At 36.8% G+C, this 15296-nt stretch overlaps 1 long non-coding RNA gene across 1 annotated transcript in view; it reads left to right on the plus strand.

Moving 5' to 3' along the window:
- Nucleotides 1-15296, plus strand: part of LOC140511457 (uncharacterized) — a 46488-nt gene continuing 31192 nt past the window's right edge. Inside the window, exon 1 of the long non-coding RNA XR_011969562.1 lies at nt 1-15296. This exon is cut by the window's right edge and continues 12771 nt beyond it. This is a non-coding gene — a long non-coding RNA (uncharacterized lncRNA).

The raw sequence follows: 15296 nt of genomic DNA on the forward strand, positions 1-15296 counted from the left end.
CCACAGAGATGGTCAGTGTAGCCATAAAGAAGTAAACGGTCAAGTCTTTTTTTTCCCTCCCAGAAACAATTTTTAGGTAGAACACTAGGCTTACAGTCAGGAAGACCTGACTACAAATTCCAGCCTCAGACACCTACTGGCTGTGTGACCCTGGGCAAGTCCCTCAAGTCACTTTGCATCAGTTTTCTCATTTGTAAGATGAGATGGAGAAGAAAATGGCAAACCACTATAGCGTTTTACCAAGAAAACCCCAGGTAGGGTCAAGAAGAGTCGGACATGGATGAAAAGTGACTGAGCAACCACAACAAAACAGCGATTGTTTATGACAGTTTAAATACACAAACACAAAAAGTATAAAAATTAAAATATTCCGGGGTATGCACAAACCATCCGGTCTTTAACCTAATGTTGTGTAACAAAAGACACCATTTTGCACAATCTGAACTAGCATGCCTGTTGACTTTGATGGTAGCCATCGATCTGCCCCTCTTTTAGAGGGAAGAATATTAAAATTTAAGTTTGTTACAGTTACTATCATAATGTTAATGACTGACATATGTTAAAAATCAACTTGAAAAATAGTAGCTTATTTTTTTGAATTATTAAGAATTTAGATAAAGCATCCAGAATTTTTAAACAACCAATGTGGTACATATTAGAAATTCTAAGAAGCAAAGACAAGACATCAAATGTAGTTAACTGCTCAGAACATAAAGAGTTTTGAAATTAATATTTTAGCGAATCAGGTTTTTCACCAGTAAAATAAAATAAAGTAAAAATAGTTTAGATTATTTCACACTTATCTTCTTTTATTATCTATTTTTTGTTTATGCTTGGTAGTATAACTAGTACAGTAGTAGATTCCTAGGGTTTATAAGTAAATGTAAAAATAGAATTTGGTTAGACATTGAAGATGCCAAGGTCATCCCAGGTCGTCTTGACCTTGCTTTGCCACTGGACTTTGAGGACTGGAGGAGAGAGTGAGGTTGACAACTTTGCTCTGCTTCCCTCAATTCAATTCAAGCACAAGTCAAGGCATCTCTCCATGATGTCATTAGTCGTCTTTGAAAACAAAGGACAAATAACAAATGCACAAAATTGTCGGAATAGCAGCCTGTCAAAATGGTTTAGAGAACACTAGCTTAAGACCCCAAGAGTTTAAGTGATCTGCCTATGGTCACACAGCTGGTTCGGGTCTGAGCCAAGCGACCCCTCAACAGTTTCTTACACTGAGGCAAAATCTGCCTTCTTGCAGGTCATCCTCACTGGTTCTAGCACCCTGCCACCCAAGCAACAGAGAAGAAACAAGTGCATTTCCAAATCAGATTGACTACTTGTGAGGTTTCAAAACCATGATGGAGATATCTAGGCTTGGTGACAGTGGAGAGAGTGCTGAACTTGGTGTTGGGAAGACAGAAATTCCAATGCTGCTTTACCCACTGTGTGATCATGGGCAAATCACTTCACCTTCTTAACCTCTGTCTACCTCTCAGCGTTGTGAGAATTAAATGAGATAATACATGTAAAACTCTTTACCAACCTTAAAGCAACGCGTCAGTCCCTATACCTAGTTATGTCAATGCCAGCTGTTAAATTGTCACATCTCCATAAGGTCCCACCTCATGGCATTTGAAGCATGACATTGCTGAGTCACTTTTGCACTTACTAGTCCCATCCGGCTGCTGGAGAAAAGGCTGGTGATGCCTTTGGTCAAGTCATTTATCTCTGCCTCCCAGAAGACTTTGGGGATCCTAGGGAAGGCCCTAAGAAGTCTTGTTTTTGGAAGTCCCTAAGAAGCCCTAAGAAGTTCAGGTCTGCTTAAGGGTAAACCCAAGGGGGCCTCTCAGGATCGGTCTGGGTTTGTACTGGGGCCAATAAGCCAGTCAATACATATTTATTAAGGCTTTACTGTGTGCCAAGCATTGTGCCCTGGGGTTAACAAAGAAAAGTAAAAGTCTTATTAGACTTTTATTAGAGTACTACAGTTGGCAAAGTTTCTTACAGTCAATCAGTCAGTTTTATTAATTATACACAATTATTAATCAGCCATGTTCAAGTGCCCTCTACGTGCCATGCACTGTACTGAGAGCTGGGCATTTGAAAAGAGGCAAAAGATAGTTCCTGTCCTCAATCTAATGGAGGAGACAACTAGTAAACAAATATGGTACAAATAAGCTATAAACAAGACAAATAGGAAATAATTGACAGAGGGAAGGCTTCCAGTAAAAGAAGGGGTTTTATTTGGGATTTAAAGGCGGCTGAAGAGGGCAATAGGGAGGGAGAGTATTCCAGGCCTGGGGGACAGTCAGAGAATATGCCTGGAGCTGAGAGATGGAGTTTCTTGTTGAAGAACAGAAAAGAAGCCAGGGCTGACTTCATCTTTTTGGCTCTTGTCAGAGTACATTTGTCCAAAGTATTCTATGCCTCTTGTTTCTACACCCTCTTCTAGGTCTAGCTCAGTTATCACCTTGAGCAAATGGATGAGACTAGAGGGTGTGGACCTTTGTTTGGAAGTTTCTGAAGCATGCCCCCTCCTCCCCCACCCACCAGGGGAGTACAGGCATGCCCACAGGCTGAGATGAAGCCAGATGACTGATTGACTGAAGCTCAGGGATGCAGACTCCTGCCAGAGGAGCTGGTCCTCTAGCTAGACAGATCAGCTTCACATTCCTCTTTCAGACTCGGTACCTTGAAGAGACAGACCAGCATGCAACACAACAGATCTGCTTTAAGGGGAGGAAAAACCTGTTTCCCCTAGAGAAGGAGTAATGGCATCCTGGGGCAGAACTACGTAGCAATAGTAGACGTGTTTAGATGTAGCTTAAGGGTGATGATGAAGTACTAGACCTGGAGTCAGGAACACCTGAGTTCAAATCCTGTCTCAGACGTATGCCAACTATGTGACAACAGGTAGGTTATTTAACCCCTCTCAGTCTCAATAATCTCATCTGTACAATGGGGATAATAGTAACATAACACCTACCTCATAAGATTGTTGTGTGAATCAAATGAAACATTGTATGTAAAATGTTCTACAAATTTTAAAGTGCCACAAAACTATTATTCAAAGTGATCCCATGGGCTAACTTTCCCACCTCATAAGATGGCAGCATCCAGAGAACTTAGAAATAGTGTCAGACATGTTCGTTTACTTTGTCTGAAAGGATAGTTCATAGACAATGTTTGTGAACCCCCAACTTCTATGTGGAGGAAAGGGGATTTTGAATTCCTTAGGCAGTGTGATCCTGGAATCTGGTCTAGATAAGGAAGAAAGATCCTTTGGCAGCAATAGCCTTGACTGGAGAGTTTCCAAGGTTGAGATTTCAAGCAGTGGCATTCTAAAGATACAATATTTCCTTAAGAGTATTTTTTTTTTATAGAAGGAAGATTGGCAATGTGGAGTTGAAGGGATAAAGTCATGTCATCAAGGAGCAAGTGATTAGGTTTAAGTACATGGATATTACAGATCTGATGAAAAGGGAATTCAGCAGGCCTCAAAGTATGTGTATCTCAAAGCATAGAGTGGTAACACAAGTCTTAGGGAGACTGTAGAACTGGGTGGGAAAAAAGGATTCATCAGAATATCAAAGGGTTGTCCTGATAGTAATCTCAAGTTCAGGTCCCTTCTGGTTGAATAATTGATGAGATATTTGAGTGTTTCATCTATTTCTATATCTGTTCATGGATATCGGGGGGTCTTTTGTTTCTTCTGAGTTTTCTATGGGGTGAAAGAAAGACCAGTTCATACACTACTTGCTATTGGTAACTTAAAGGCTTGTACAGGAATTGGGAACCCAGTTACCAACCTTCCTGAAACTCTCCCTTATGACAGAAAAACAGTGAAACAAAACCAACTGAAATAGCAACCATGTCTGTCCATCAGTGTATGTGATATTTGGAATAGATGTTGAACCATACTGTCTAGAGGAGAAATGTGACATATATCATCTGTTTCCTATAACCAATACCGTTAAATGTATTTTGTCTGACTCCAGTTGTCTCTTATTGTGAATTTCCTTTACATTATTACAAAGCAATTGTATACATTATTCTCCTGGTTCTTTTTTCTTTACACTGTATCAGTTCTTCTAGATCTTCCAAAGTTTCTTTAGCACTCTAGATAGAGTCTTTAACTCTTTAACTTTAAGCACTCTTTAACTGTTACTGATTCATTTTCCTTATTTGTGCTTCTAAAGCAATCAGCTGGTATGGCTTTATATTTTTCTCATAAGTTAGTAAAATGTACAATCTCTCATTAGCCAGTTAGCTCTGAGCTCCCATCTCAGTTTGTGTGTTCAGTCATTTTTCAGCTGTATTCTACTCTTCATGATCCCATTTGAGGTTTTCTTATCAAAGTTACTGGAGTGGCTTGCCATTTCCTTCTTCAGCTCATTTCACAAATGAGGAAACTGAGGCAAACAAGGTTAAGTGACTTCTCCAGGGTCATGCAGTTAGCAAATGTCTGAGACCAGATTTGAACTTATGAGGATGAATCTTTTTGACTCCAGGATCAGAACTGCATACATTGTGCCACTTAGCTGCACCCCCCCACACTTCAGTTTATTAAATATTAAATATACCAGAGAAACCTCTTTTTCCATAAGCTTTTAGTCAACTTTTATTTATCAAATTTCTTGGTTTCACAGAATTAAACATCAAAGTTTAATTAACTATATAATTAGTTACCAGTATAATATATGTTTAGTTATTAAGTTTTGCAAAATATTTAAATGTTAATCATCTTCAAAACAATCCTTTGGATAGGTGCATTTATTATCTTCATTTTACAGATGAGGAAACTGAGACTTAGAGAGATTAAGTGACCTCTCCAGAGTCACACAGATAATGAGTGTTTGTGGTAGGATTCAAACTTAGATCTCCAAGACCAGTCTTCTATGTATTGTCACCTAGTTGTTTCAATAAATAATACAAAGAAATACTTTATTTACATTTTATTTTTAAGATTTTAAATATCAAAATATTTAAAAATTAAAAATTTCCTGATTACATGTAAAGAATTTTTCATTTTTTATTAATTAATTTAAAAAATTTTAAAATTAACTTTAAAAAGTTTTAGTTCCAAATTTTCTGTTTCTCTCTCTCACCTCCCCTCTCCCTGAGACACTAAACAATTTGAAAAGGTTATATATGTGCAATCATGGAAAATATATTTCCATATTAGTCATGTTGTGAAAGAAGATACCGATGGAAAGGAAAACCAACTATGAAAAAATAAAGAAAGTGTGTATTTCAATATGCATTCAAACTCCACCAGTTTCTCTCTGGAGGTGACTAGCATTTTGCATCACAAGTCCTTTGGAATTGTCTTGGATCATTGTATTGCTGAGAATAGCTAAGTCCTTCGCAGTTGATTATCATGTAATATTGCTATTACTGTATACAATGTTATCCTGGTTCTGCTCGCTTCACTTTGCATCAGTTCATGTAAGTCTTTCCAGGTTTTTCTGAAATCAGTCTGCTTATCATTTCTTATAGCATAGTAATATTCCATTATTATCATATACTACAACTTGTTTAGTCATTCCCCAGTGGAAGGGCATCCCCTCAATTTACAATTCTAATACAAAGAATTTTTAAGCTATTTAAATAGATCCACGATGTTTTCAAGTTAGAAATATCATCTAATAATAATAATACAATCTCACAATTCAGCTTCCTTAAGATTCTACTTAAAGTCTCATCTCAAGAATTCTCTTCAAAATATTTCTTTGCAGGATAAGAATTAAACTCAGTTCTTTTAGGAAATGTCCCTTCAGGTTCTTTCTCCTTGATAGTTAAAAATTGTTCAGTCTCTCGAGAAAGAAACTCTCATTCATTTTTCTTAGTTTCTCTTTAGTCATGAGAGTTAAACTGCCAGTCTTCATAGACTCCTCTTGGATGAATGTTAAATCATATCTTAAATATTCAGTACAGTATCCAATATTCTCTGTAGAAGAGACTATTGAAACTAGTCTTGGATAGTTGAGTGTTCCCATTTGCTGTTTCTTTCATTGTAATAGATATTCATTTACTAGAATTTGTTTAGTTATTCCCCAGTCAATAGGCATTCAATGATTTCTAGTTTTTTGCTACTACGAAAAGTGCTACTATGAATTCTTTGGTATATATGTATGTATAGACAGACTTTTTTTTAATATACACATGCATGCATATGCACATATGTATACACACATATATACATATACATATATATATACACACATATATATTTCCAGTGGTATGCTGGTAAATGTTTAACAACCAGCTCTCCAGGGGGAAAAAATGCATGCAGGAAATTAAGTGTAATGTGCATTATTAACATTTTCTCCATCACTTTCTTACATCTAGAAAAGAAGCAAAAGAACAAATCCAGCCCTGATGTGCAGGGTTTAGCGATTTCTGAGGTGCAAATGATCATACTGAAAAATTAACAGCTGGCTCATAGCTGGCATATCCACAGACCCCTGTTATATACCTATTTGAGCTAGGGTACCCCAGCTGGTGCAAAGGATTCAGCAACCATTTAATAAATAGGTACAAGCAAACAGAGCAGACTCATTGTCCAGAGAGTCCCCACCTGGAGTCCAGATCAATTCACCTGGAGGCAACATAAACTAGAGAAGATCTACCTCATAGTTTCTTTACTTAGAACAATCCTGACTATATTGTTGTTGGGGGTGGGGTGAGGTAGAGAAAGGATGGTTAACCCAAGCCTCCCTAGTTTTACCAGTATCCCGAACTACAACCATCCCTGTTATTGCTACCACCTTTCTAACCAAGCAGGTTTGCTACCTTGGTGTCATTCTCACCTTCACATTCTCACTCACTCACATTTACAATCATTTGCCAAATCTTCTTTCTATTTCCACAACATCTGGTAGGAGCAATGACTGCCACATAAACTAGGCTAGTTTTTCCTTAAAAGATATTGAAACTATCCTTGATACTTAATAGGTTCAAAGAACTCAGGGTCAGGGTATTAGTTTAGTGTCCTGAGAGCGTAAATAGGAAATCATCTAGCCTCTAGCAGCCGGGGGTCCAGAACATGAGGCCTCGAGGCCAAATGTGACCTTCTAGGGCCTCAAGTGTGGCCCTTTGAATTCAAACATCACAGAACAACCCCCTTAATAAAAGAATTTGTTCTGTATAACTTGGACTCAGTCAAAAGGCCATACTCAAGGACCTAGAAGGACACATGTGGCCTCAAGGCTGCAGGTTCCCCACTCCTAGTCTAGCCTATAAGGAGGCAGGGATAACTCTCAAGCTGAATCAGAATGCCAGCATGTCCAATTCAGAGGCAGGGAAGCTGCACTTACCTGAATCAGTGCTATATTCTTCCTATGCTATTGCTAAAGAATAAAAAACACACCCCTAAAATGAAAGAAAAAAATCCACTTCTATTATTAATGTTAGATCATCTAAAAGTGTCTCATTTCATTCCAATTCTGAACATGAAGCACCAGACCAGCCTGAATCCAACCTGGCCCAATCTCTCACCCACATACCTTCTTCTCCGTTCATAGTCAGTATAGTGGTTCAAACCCTTATTTCTCACCTGGAATACTAGCACATAGCCTCCTGTTTGATCTCCCTGCCTCAGGCTTGTCCCTACCCCAAACTATCCTTCACACAGCCACCAGTGATTTTCCTAAAATGCAGGTTTGAGCCTGTTACCCTATGCTTAACAAATACCAAACAATATCTAAACAATATCTAAAACCTCTGTTTGAAATTTCGATCTTTTCACAACCCAGCCCATTCTGATCTCTCCAGTCTCTCCATACTCTACTTCCTTCCTCATACTTTGTGTTCCAGCCTCATTGACCCTTCACAGACTGCTCTCAATCTTTCAACCTTCCCACATATTACTTCCTATCCAACACTTTATAAACAGCTCAGAAAAATTGTCCTGCTTCTCTGTCTATCTATATGTCTCTGTCTCTCTCTCTCTGTCTGTCTCTTACACACACACACACACACACACACACACACACACACACACACACTCACACACACATACACACACTCCACTTCCTATCTCTGTTTTCTTCCTATCTCCTCTGACTATCCCTCATGCCTGGAATGTGCTCATCCTCACCTCCATGTCTTGAAATTCCTGGTACATTTCAAGACTCTGCTCAGACTCCACCTTCTAAATGAAGACTGTCTAGCATCCCCATGCTCTCCCTTCCCCCTAGGTTCTAGTGTACATCATTCCAAAACTACCTTGTATTAATTTTGCATATATTTTGTATATACTTATATATGGATAGTCTTTCCCATTGGAATGTGAGCTACTTAAAGGCAGGGACTCTGATTTTTGTTTTGTATGTCCAGGGTTTGCTACAATGCTTGACACATAATTAGTATTTAAATATTAGCTTGATTGAAATAGGGCTGTTCTTGTTTCTTTGGATGCCTTGGGATATATGTACAGAAGCAGGATTACTGGGTTAAAGCATATGGACAGTATAGAGACTTGATTTACATAAGCCCAACTGTTTTACAGAAGGGTTGGATCAGTGTTCAGACCAATTCCCAACTCCACCAACAGCATTTTAGTGAGTGTGTTCTCAGTGCCCTAAGGAGGAACTTCTGAAGAGCAAGAGACGTTGAGTATTTTAACTAAGAGATTTTTAAAGATTGTGGTTTCTCTAAGGATCTCTAAAAGTAGGACAGATTATCATTGCACTAGATAGTTCACATCTCACTCTGCCTTAAGGTAGAAAAATGATTCAAAGATCACTTTCCAAGGTACAGATCCCACCCTAAAATTGCTCAAGACTCCAGAGCTAATGACAGTACATAAATATAAAACTTTTCACTTTCAGAAATGGGCCTATGTATTTTAAACATTTTTCTTGGATGCAAAAATAGGTTACTTCCCAAGTAGTAAATTAATGGAGAATTCAAACAGAAAAGTTCCAACTCTTATTAACATAAAGTACTTAATAATGCATGGTATTACTTAATTTAGTATAATTTACATGAAATACTGAGGGTAAAGGAGATTAATGTTAACAATAATAAAAACATTAATCAGATGATTATTCTCACTCATGCTGAAGTTAAAAATCAGAGGCTTTTAAGTGCTAAGCCACAGAGAGTAAGGCCTTCAGTAAAATGAGCACAAAACAAACTTCTACGGTTAATAAGGAAAATACTTACCATTCACTGTCCTTATTTGACATGAGGGCCAGTGGCAAGAAGGAGAAATCCTAGTTTCTGGCTAAAAAGAAATGTGGAAGTACAATGTACAACCATGTTATGCAATAATCAGTATTAGCACTGGTAGCAGAGATATTTATACATGAGTACTCCCATGTAATGCTGCAAAGAACATGTGAAGTATTTACCTGGCCCTCAAGGACACAGTGCTACCTGGATGGACAAAGAGAGTGTTGCGTCCACTATGGTAACACAGGATACAAATTCACAAAATTAAGAACCTATCTATCAAGAGTACTTCCATAGTGAGTACTTTTTATCCGTGGAAATAGAACTTCATAAAAAACTGCAGAGACTTAAGTTAGGCCTATTTATATGAAAAGAATATTTTGTTTAACTTGAAAACTTTAGGAAACCATAAGAAAGGTTTTTTTAGTAGAAAAATTATCATTTGATTGATGGAAATCTGAATTCTCAGTATCATTACCCAGTCAGAAGCAAAAGCAAAGAAATCACTCATTAGTTGTCTACAACAGCGGTCTTTCAAATGGTTTTGATCATAAACTCCTATCAATAAAAAAAAATGTGCACATACCCCCACTACATGTAAATTTACTTATTTATAAATGTCATACATGTAGCAATATACTAATATTTATGTACATTATAAAATTTATATGAAATAGGAATTGTAAAAATATGGGCTAATGGTAAAGCAATACTTTGAAAACAACACTTTATCAACATATAAAAACCCCTTTCTCCTACTAAATATCATTATTAATAATTAATTACAGTGATATTTAGTGAGAACAATGTGATTGAATATGCTTTGTTATTTTTAAAATTGTGGCTCAACATTTTATGATACAGTGAAATAAAAATCTTTCTAAATCGAGTTTATTTTGTAACTTGATTTTAATAACTAATGTAGCTAAAAAAAAGAGACAGAGACACAGAGAGAGACAAAGAGAGAGAGAGACAGAAAGAGACAAAGAGAGAGAGAGAGAGCTCACAAAGATAGATATGTAGATCAAAATAGAAACAATGCATCATTGGAAGAGCTTATGCTTTTTTTCAGTACTGACCAACAATGATGCAAAGGTTTTTTTGTTGAAATTCAGCTAGTAAATTTTCATATTTCTTGATATCAACCAATTATTCTTGCAAATCAGAAGATCTTGAAGTTTTATATTTTTAACAACTGGGCTCAAAACTCACTGTAACCCTTCATTTGGGAAAAAATATTAAACACTTTAGAAAATCCTGTTTCCAAGCTTTTTTCTTTAAGTGAATAGATATGAGAGTGATCTCATTTCAGATACTTAATAGTTGTGTTACCTTGGGCAAGTCATTTAACTTGTTTGTTTCAATTTCCTCATCTGCAAAATGGGTGTAGTAGCAATACCCACCTCTTAGGGTTGTTTTTATGAGATAATTGTAAAGTTCATTGTAAACTTTAAAGCGCTGTTTAAATGCTAGCTATAGTTATAATTAAAATAAAAATCATTGTTATATTATTATTTTGAGGAGCCAACCCACAATTTATAAGTAGTTACTATGTACCAGGCACTGTGCCCTCCACTATGGATATAGTATAAAGAGTGAAACAATCTCAACTCTTAAGGACCTCACATTCTAATGTGAGAGATAATAAATACATGTATATATATAGTTTAAATATAAAGTTAAAGTTAATAAATACAAATAGAAACTAGCTAAACATAAGGTAGCAACGCAGAGAGAGAAGACAGCGTCCAAGAGAAGAGAGTTACAGATTTGTCAGATGCTGCAAGAGAGGCCCTGAAAGATGAGGATTGAGAAATTTCACAATTAAAAGATCACTGGGAACTTTGAAAAGAGCAGTTTTAACTAAGTGAGGAGTCAAGGGTGAGGGAGGGGCTGATAACCTGGGAAATGAGAAGGAAGGTGATACTTTCAATGGAAACTAGTAAAGTCAGAAGGACAGATTTCCAAGGAAAGATAATATAAAACTTGGAATGCACATCACAATTTATACATATCTTGTGCTCTTCCCACCCCACTCCCTGACCCCCCACCCCCACCCCCATCCCCCAAAGAAAAATGTGTGTGATGGGTTATCTTACTCAGGGTCGCTATCCCTGAGCATAAAATCCATTTGCTATGGGGTATTTGCAGCAGTGATTAAATGCCTGGAGGAGAGTGGGGGGAAGGAGTTTTGCCTAAACACATTCAGTAGGTACCAGAGTGTCTGATTAAAGTTATAGCTCCTCTAAGAGTCTGACACTTTAGGTGCAGCTAGTGCAGTAGGAGACAAACAATGGGAAGAGGGAAAAGTAGGGGAGCATTGGACTTCATAATGGGGGAGGAGGCTGCTGTGGTTGTACAGAGATTAGCCTAAAAATGGCATTTATCAAGGAGAGAATGCGATGCAACCCATCTCTCCATTTTCTGATTGGTTGATAACCCACTCACTGAAGTCAGATAATCTCCCCATTTTGGAAAGCACTGATCTAAGCGATTTTTGAAAAATAAAACCATTGAAAAACTGCTTCATATATTTGTTTTGGCAACCAGTGTAAAAAAAAAAAAAAAGAGGTAGTAGTGTAAAAGATTGTGGGTCAAAAGAAATGTCTTAACAAACTACATATGATTTTCTAGAATTTTTATTTTTTATCCTCTTACTTGAACTTATCTAAAGACCACTGAAATCTTTTGTAAATGTGTTGGTAAGAACATAAATAAAATTGTATGTGAAGTCATACGTATTAATTGGATCTGTAACTAACCTATCAATTGTTTGCTACTTAAGAAGTTTGAATCCTATCTTAGACTTTTTCTAGTTGTGGGATGATGGGGGGATTTCACTTAATCTCCCAGGGTCTCATTTTCCTCATTTATAAAATGGAGAAAACATTCATAGTACTTAACTTCTTCTGGTGATGATATTTGGGTGTGAATCATGCAATTCTCCATAAATTAAGCTTTGGGGTAACCCAGAAGGCAAAGGTGAGTTGTATGATGGTTGTGAGGAGGCTACAACATATTATCAATTAAAAACTGTTCAAGAAGAGCAACATAAAAGATATCAGTGGAGAGATGTACAACTAGAAGAGGAGGTGGACTGCTTATGAAGCAAGAGCAAGAGATAATCTATGTGTTGCCGGACTGGTACAACGGCATCAAGACATCAAGCAGAAATAGAAGGAGGCCCCCAGAATATTGGGTAGATCTCCTATGTAGGATTTATGGTAGGACATGAAAAAAACAAGTCTAAGAGAATAAGATAGTATCAATGAGCTATGATCCACACCAAATGAGAAAGTTCCTACATAAATGAGATCCAAGATACATTCAGGTTTATGGAGTTGTAAGGAAAACATTCTTCAAAATTTAAAACACTGTAGACTAGCTAGCCAGTATAACACTAAGACTATCAATATTTTATTCTTTTTTGTATATTTAAATAGTACTTCATTTTCCCCAATTATCCATCGACAATTTTTAGCATTCATTTTTGCAAGATATTGAGTTCCAAATTTTTTTCCCTCCCTCTCTCCTCCCCTCTTCCTACAATTATAGGCAATTTGATATAGGTGCTATCATGTAAAACATTTCCATATTAGTCACAATAGTGAAAGAAGAAACAATCAAAAGGGAAAAAATCCACAGCGTTGCTGATACTGTGTACAATGTTTTCCTGGTTCTGTTCATTTCTTTTCATCAGTTTGTACAAGTCTTTCCAGGTTTTCTGAAGTATGCCTGCTCATCATTTCTTGTAGAACAATAGTATTCCATCACATTCACATACCACAGTTTGTTTAGTGATTCCCCTTATGATGGACATCCCCTCAGGTTCCAATATTTTGCTACCACAAAAAGGGTTGTTACGAGTATTTTTGCACACGTAGGTCCATCCCCCTTTTCTAACGAATCTGTTTGGGCTATAGATCTAGTTGTGGTATTGCTAGATCAAAGTAGTGGTATTGCTAGATGCAGTTTGGTTGCTCTTTATCATAGTTCCAAATTGGTTTCCAGAATGATTAGATCAATACAGAACTCCACTAACAGTGCATTGGTGTCCCAATTTGCCTGTATCTTTTCTAACATTTATCATTTTCCTTTTTTGTCATGTTAGCCAATCTGGTAGATGTGAGGTGGTACCTCAGAGTTATTTTAATTTTCATTCTCCAATCAAAGGTGATGTAGAGCACTTTTTCCTATGTCTATAGATAGCTTTGATTTCTTCATTTGAAAACTGACCATTTATCAATTGAGGAATGGCTCGTATTCTTATAAATTTGACTCATTTCTCTTTATATTTGAGAAATGAGGCCTTTATCAGAGATACTTGCTGAAAGATTGTTTCCCAGCTGTGTATGTTCCTTGTAATCTTGGTTTTATTCATTTTGTTTGTATAAATATTCATTTATACATTTTGTAATGCTCTCTATCTCTTGTTAGTCATGAACCTGTAACTCACTAAACTTCTCTTTTAAGAATTTGGCTGCTATACCCCATTGGTGCATATATGTTTAGTATTGATAGTACTTCATTGTCTATGATACCTTTTACCAACATGTAGTTTTCTTCCTTCTCTCTTTTAATTAGGTCTATTTTTGCTGTTGTTCTGTCTGATATCAGGATTACTACCTCTGCTTTTTTTTTTTTTAACTTCAGCTGAAGTATAATAGATTCTGCTCTGGTCTCTTATCTTTACTCTGTGTGTGGGTTTCTCTGCTTCAAGTGTATTTCTTGTAAACAACAAATTGTAGGATTCTAGGTTTTGATCCACTTTGCTATCTGCTTCCATTTTATAGGAGACTCATTCCATTCACGTTGACAGCTATGATAACTAACTGTGTACTTCCCTCTATTATATTTTTCCTCCTGTTTGTCCTCTCTCCTTTCACCTTTTCCCTCCTTGACAGTGTTTTGCTTCTGTCTGCTGCCTTCTCTGGTCTTCTCTCTCTTCTGTCAGTCCCCACCATCCCCTTTACTTAATCTTCTCCTTTCCTACTTTCCTGTCAGGGAAGATAAATTTCTATATTCAATTGATTATGTGTATTATTCCCTTTTTGAGCCAATACTAATGAGAATGAGGTTCAAGTGATGCCCATTGCTCAGCCTCCTATCTTTCCCTCCACTGTAATAGATTTTTTCATGCCTCTGCATGTGAAATAATTTATCCTATCTACCTCTCCTTTCCTTCTGCACCCAGTATACTCCTCTTTCTCATCCCTTCATTATTTTTTATGTCATTCCCTCAAATTCACCTTATACCTGTGCTCTCTGTTTATTTTTATTCCTTCTAGCTGTACTATTACTGGCACAATTTTAAAGAATTACAAGTATTGTGTTCCCAACAAGGAATGTAAACTGTTCAACTCCATTGAATCCCTTATGTTTTCTTTCACCTTTTTCCTTTTTAGGCTTTCCTTGGGTCTTGATATAGGAGATCAAATTTTTTGTCCAATTCTGGTCTTCTCTTTATGAAAGCTTGAAATTCTTCTACTTCATTGAATGACCATTTTTTTCCCTTGAAGTATTACACTTAATTTTGCCAGGTAGGTGATTCTTGGTTGTAGTCCTGGTTCCTTTGCCTTCTGGAATATCATATTCCATGACCTATGATCCTTTAATGTTGTAGCTGCTAAGTCCTGCATAATCCTGATTATGGCTCCCTGATATCTGAATTTCTTCTTTCTGGCTACTTGTAGTACTTTTTCCTTGACCTGATAGTTCTATAATTTGACTCTAATGTTCCTTGGAGTGTTTAGTTTGGGATCTCTTTCCTGAGGTGATTGATGGATTCTTTCAATGACTATTTTGCCTTCTGGTTCCAGGACATCAAGGCAACTTTACTTGATAATTTCTTGAAAGATGCTTTCCAAGTTTCGATTATGGTAGTCCAATGATTCTGATGTTGTCTCTCATGGAACTGTTTTCCTGGTCAGTTGTTTTTCTGATGAGATATTTTAAATTTTCTTCTATATTTTTCCTTCTTGTGAATCTGTTGATTGATTTTTGATATCTCATAGAGTCATTCGCTGCCACCTGCCCAATTCCAACTTTTAAGGAATTGTTTTCCTCAGTTAGCTTTTGTGCTTTCTTTTCCATTTGACTAATTGTAACTTTTAAGTAGT

Source organism: Notamacropus eugenii, chromosome 6, assembly GCF_028372415.1.
Source record: "Notamacropus eugenii isolate mMacEug1 chromosome 6, mMacEug1.pri_v2, whole genome shotgun sequence".
Classification (NCBI taxonomy): domain Eukaryota; kingdom Metazoa; phylum Chordata; class Mammalia; order Diprotodontia; family Macropodidae; genus Notamacropus; species Notamacropus eugenii.